The sequence below is a fragment of the Pristis pectinata genome, chromosome 26 (assembly GCF_009764475.1).
Source record: "Pristis pectinata isolate sPriPec2 chromosome 26, sPriPec2.1.pri, whole genome shotgun sequence".
NCBI classification, from domain to species: Eukaryota; Metazoa; Chordata; class Chondrichthyes; order Rhinopristiformes; family Pristidae; genus Pristis; species Pristis pectinata.
In genome coordinates, this window is record NC_067430.1 from 30,130,611 (window position 1) to 30,136,610 (window position 6,000).

Genomic DNA, 6,000 nt, shown 5'->3' on the forward strand with positions numbered 1-6,000 from the left:
TGTCAGGATGCTGCCTGGATTAGAGAGTATGGATTATGAGGAGAGACTAAAGGAGCTAGGGCTGTTCTCATTGGAGAGAAGGAGAATGAGGGGAGACATGATAGAGGTGTACAAGGTATTGAGAGGAATAGATAGAGTGGACAGCCAGCGCCTCTTTCCCAGGGCACCAATGCTCAAAACAAGAGGACATGGCTTTAAGGTAATGGGTGGGAAGTTCAAGGGAGATGTCAGAGGGAGCTTTTTCTCCCAGAGAGTGGTTGGTGCATGGAATGCACTGCCTGGGGTAGTGGTGGAGGCTGATACGCTGGTCAAGTTCAAGAGATTGTTAGATAAGCATATGGAGGAATTTAAGATAGAGGGATATGTGGGAGGAAGGGGTTAGATAGTCTTAGGTGTGGTTTGAAGGGCGGCACAACATGGTGGACCGAAGGGCTTGTATTGTGCTGTATTGTTCTATGGTTCTATAGTTAAAAGCGACCTGAGGAGTAACTTCTTCATGCAGAGGGTGGTCGGTATATGAAATGAGCTGCCAGAGGAAGTGATCAAGGCAGATACAATAGCAACATTTAAAAGACACTTGGAAGGATACATGGGTAGGAAAGGGTTAGGGGGATATGGGTCAACCAAGGGCAAATGGGACTAGCTTAGATAGGCGCCTTGGTCGGTATGGACAAGTTGGGCTGAAGGGCCTGTTTCCGTGCTGTATTGCTCCATGACTATGACTATGAATCATAATGGAGCATCTCTGATAAAGTGAGACCAGGACTGCCATGGGATTAAATTGTAAACAAGGTTATCCAGTTGATAGTTCAATGGGACAGTTGGAGAGAATATGAACAAAGGAATATAAAAGCAATGAGGCTGTTAGAGATGAGAACGCAAACAAAGAAAAGTAATAGTCCTGAAGTGCTGTGCTATTGGACATGCACAGCCAGTCAGATTCTGCTAATTTTAAATCTAAATTTTATTTACAGCGTGGTAACAGGCCCTTCTGGCCCAACGAGTCCTCGCCGCCCATTTTAAACCCAAATTAATCTACCTGTACGTCTTTGGAATGTGGGAGGAAACCGGAGCACCCGGCGGAAACCCACACAGACACAGGAGAATGTACAAACTCCTTACAGACAGTGACGGGAATCGAACCCCGATCGCCGGTGCTGTAATAGCGTCATGCTAACCGCTACGCTACCGTGCCGCCCCTAATGGAGAAGGAAAACAGCCAATGTCACAGATGGTTTACAACAGAAATGGCCAGATCTGATACAGATAGAAAAACAGAGTTATCTTGAGTTGTAGAATTCAATACTGAGTCCAGAAAGCTGCAACATGTCTAGGAGGAAGATGAGGTGCTGTTCTTTGGGTCTTGCTAAAACAGTGTAAGAGGCCACAGTCAGATCAGTCAGGGTGTGAGTGGCAGGCATCAAGAAGCTCAGGGTCGCCCCTACAGAATTAATGCAGGAACCCAGCAAAATGGTCACCTAATCTATGTTTGTTTGCTCCAGTGTAGAGAAGGGCTGTGCAAACGAATCGCTGCTTTACCTAAAAGGACCATTTATCTACCTGTTTCTGAGTAGATAGCTTATTCCGTTTGTTAAACAAAGTCTTCTCAGGAAACTAGCCCTGCAACAATGTGATTTAAATGTCACATTTAAACTGGGGGTAAAAAGGTGCCCACAAAGGTGACTGTGTTAGGGTGGCCACCTGAGCATCTTGTTGTACAGGCCTGAATGGGTATATGGAGACCCTGTCCCGATCTTAGGTGAAGGACCAAGTCCAGGAAGACCTTTTCCTCAATCAGTCAGAATCAGGTTTATTATCACTGACATATGACGTGAAATTTGTTGTTTTGCAGCAGCAGTACAGTGCAAAGACATAAAATTACTATAAATTACAAAATAAATAAATAGTGCAGAAAGAAGGAATAACGAGGTAATGTTCATGGACCATTCAGAAATCTGATGGCGGAGGGGAAAAAGTTTGGTCCTGAAACATTGAGTGTGGGTCTGCAGGCCTCTGTACCTCCTCCCTAATGGTAGTAATGAGCAGTAGTAACCTAGACCAGCTGATAGTCATTGCCATCAATCACTCCCAGGGCAGAGATAGCATGAGTTAAATACAGAGTAAAGCCCATCTACATAGTCCCATACACACTCCCAGCATAGGTCCAGCGTGGATTGGATATACAGTGACATCTGAGCGTAGGATTTAGAAGCAGGAGGAGGCCGCTCGGTCCCTCAAACCTTTCCCATCATTTAATAAGATCATGGCTGATCTCCCTGTAACCTCAAATTTGAATTTTTGTTAACTTACAATAAGCGTTCACTCCTTGCTTGTCAAGTATCTCGATATTCCTGTTTTATAAATAATCAAGAATGGGCCCAGTGGCTCAGCGGGTAGAGCCACTGCCTCACAGTGCCAGAGACTCAGGGTTCAATCCTGACCTCGGGCGCTGTCTGTGTGGAGTTTGCACGTTCTCCCTGTGACCGCATGGGTTTCCTCCGGGTGCTCCAGTTTCCTCCCGCATCCCAAAGCTGTGTGGATTGGGAGGTTAGTTGGCTGCTGTGAATTGCCCCTAGTGTGTAGGTGAGTGATAGAATCAGGGGAAGTTGATAAAAATATGGGGAGAATGAAAAAAAGGATTAATGATGGTCAGGGCAGAATCAGTGGGCTGAAGGGCCTGTTTCCATGTTGTATATCTCCACAATTCAGCTTCCCTGCCCCTGGAGGAACACTCACAACCCTCTGAGGGAGGGAAAAAACTGTAACACTGTATTCTGCATTCCATTATTGCTTTTTCCTTCGTACTACCTCGATGTACTTACATTTACATTTGGAATGATCTGTATGGATGGCGTGCAAAACCAAGTTTTTTAACGCATCTCAGTACGTGTGACAATAATAAACCAATTCCAATTCAGTTAAGCTACAATATCATATCAACCACTTCAAAGACAGGTAGAGCATCAGTTAGGTAGAGTGTAAAGCTCCCTCAGTACTGTCCTATTAAACTGTCCTGGATGGGTTAGATACAGAATAATATTCAGTGAAGAACAATGTGCAATGGTAAGTTGATATTTAATTGTCAATTCAATTAAGTATGTGCAACTTGCTCTCCTCAATATTTTTGAAAGGCACATGTCCCACATTGGAAATGTAGCCACCTTACCTGGCTAGATAGGGTATGGAGGGACATTTTCTAGCTACATTGAGATTGGACTGTGCTCAGGAAATGTTCTACCTGGAATCATCTTTGTTGTTCTTCCTTGAACCCTCTGTAAAACTCAGATATTGATTTTCATGTTGTGATCAGACTTCAAGACATTATACTTTAGAAACATTTTCTGTGTTGTGATTTCCTTCTCTGCTGTCTTTGAGGTAATCACACAATCCCTCCCAATATCCAATATGCTCAGCATTAAATAGATTACCTAGTGTTTACTTCATGACATCTAGAGCCACATTCGTTCTCCCCTCATTCAATCATTCATGGCGCACTCCTCAAACAGCCCAAAACTCTGCTGCCTGATCCCATTCTGCACCTGTTTCTGATCTGCCATCAGACCTTTGCTTGCTCATGTACGGTTCATGTTAATTCATTTAAATGCAAGGCCAGCATTTAGCATCCATACTTAATTACATTGGGCTCTGGGGACAGTAAAGGGAAGATTTCCTCCTGTCAAGGACATTAGTGAATCAGACAGGGTTTCATAACAATCCCACAATTTCAATTGCAGACATTCCAGAATTTATTTAATTCACTGAATCTCCAGTGGTAGGATTTTAATATGGTGATGTAGGGAAAGGGGTTGTGGTGACCAGGGGGCAGGGTTATGAGGGAATGGGGTGGGTGAGAGGTGGATTGGATTGAGGGAGGGTGGTTGAAGTGATGGGCAGAACAGGGCTGAGAGGGAAGCAGGTCAGAGTATTGGACACGATGAGGAAGGGTGTTGGGTGAGCGGTGGTCCAGGGTGTGTGCGTAAGAGAGAGGGCGTGGGATAGTTGTGAGTTGGGGAGGGGAGCATCGAGGGTGGTGGATTGGTGAGGAGTTTGGTGTGAGGGAAATTTGGAGCAAGGGAGAAAGTTCAGGGTGATGAAGGTCTTGGGTTTAGAGGAGAGGTTGGGGTGAGGAGGGGCTGCGGGAAGGAGGTGACTAGTCGGGGTGAGGGGTTTGGTGCAGGGGCTGTTGGAGTAGGGTGGGATGGGTGGGGCGATCAGGGTGAGGTGAGGGTGCTATGGGGCAATTGGGAGAGAGAATGAGGGTATGTCAGGGTTGGTGGGGGTTGGGGTGGGGGGTCAGGAGGAGTCTATAGGGGTGGGGTATTAGGGTGAGTAGGTGGGTGTTGGGATGGGTGGTCAGGGGGAGGTGGTCGGGATGGGGTTGGGGGTTTGGGATGGGAGGTGGGGATGGGGGAGTGAGGTGAGGTGTAGGAGGGGGTTGGAGGAGGTCTACAGGGGTGGGGGGGGTTGGGGTGAGGGGGTGGGTGTTGGGATGGGGGTCAGGGGGAGGTCTATAGGGGTGGGGTATTAGGGTGAGGGGGTGGTTGTCAGGATGGGGTTGGGGGTTTGGGATGGGAGGTGGGGATGGGGGTGAGGTGAGGTGTAGGAGGGGGTCGGGGAGGTCTATAGGGGTGGGGGGTGGGTGTTGGGATGGGGGGTCGGGGGAGGTCTATAGGGGTGGGAATATTAGGGTGAGGGGGTGGGTTGGGATGGGAGGTAGGGATGGGGGTGAGGTGAGGTGTAGGGGGGTCAGGGGGAGGTCTATAGGGGTGGAAGGGTTGGGGTGAGGGGGTGGGGGTAGGAAGGGGTCGGGGGAGGTCTATAGGGGTGGGGGGGTTGGGGTGGGTGTTGGGATGCGGGGTCAAGGGGAGGTCTACAGGGGTGGGGTATTGGTGAGGAGGTGGGTATCGGGATGGGGTTGGGGGTTTGGGATGGGAGGTGGGGATGGGGGTGAGGTGAGGTGTAGGGGGGTCGGGGAGGTCTATAGAGGTGGGGGGTTGGGGTGAGAGGGTGAATGTTGGGATGGGGGGTCAGGGGGAGGTGGGGTGGGGGTTTGGGATGGGAGGTGGGGATGGGGGGTGGGGTGAGGTCTATAGGGGTGGGGGTCTGGGGTGAGGGTAGGAAGGGGTTGGGGAGGTCTATAGGGGTGGGGGGGTTGGGGTGGGGGGGTTGGGGGGTCAGGGGAGGTGGTGAGGGTGGGGGTTTGGGATGGGAGGTGGGGATGGGGGGTGGGGTGAGGTCTATAGGGGTGGGGGGGGCTGGGGTGAGGGGGTGGGGGTAGGAAGGGGTTGGGGTGAGGGGGTGGGGGGGTTGGGGGGTCAGGGGAGGTGGTGAGGGTGGGGGTTTGGGATGGGAGGTGGGGATGGGGGTGAGGTGAGGTGTAGGGGGGTCGGGGAGGTCTATAGGGGTGGGGGGTTGGGGTGAGAGGGTGAATGTTGGGATGGGGGGTCAGGGGGAGGTGGGGTGGGGGTTTGGGATGGGAGGTGGGGATGGGGGGTGGGGGGCTGGGGTGAGGGTAGGAAGGGGTTGGGGAGGTCTATAGGGGTGGGGGGGTTGGGGTGGGGGGGTTGGGGGGTCAGGGGAGGTGGTGAGGGTGGGGGTTTGGGATGGGAGGTGGGGATGGGGGGTGTGGTGAGGTGTAGGAGGGGGTCGGGGGAGGTCTCTAGGGGTGGGGGGCTGGGGTGAGGGGGTGGGGGTAGGAAGGGGTCGGGGAGGTCTCTAGGGGTGGGGGGGTCAGGGGGAGGTGGTGAGGGTGGGGGTTTGGGATGGGGGGCTGGGGTGAGGTGTAGGGGGGTCAGGGGGAGGTCTACAGGGGGGGTTGGGGTGGGGATGAGGGGGTCCGGGGAGTCCGGTGCTGGGGGGCGGGTTTAGGGCATTCGGGGAGCTGGGGGAGCCGGGGTGAGGGAGCGCCCGGGTGAGGGAGCGCCCGGGTCAGCCCGGCGGCGTCTGCTGCAGCTGTCAATCAGTGCCCTCGGAGCGGAAGCGGAGTGAGGTCATAACCGG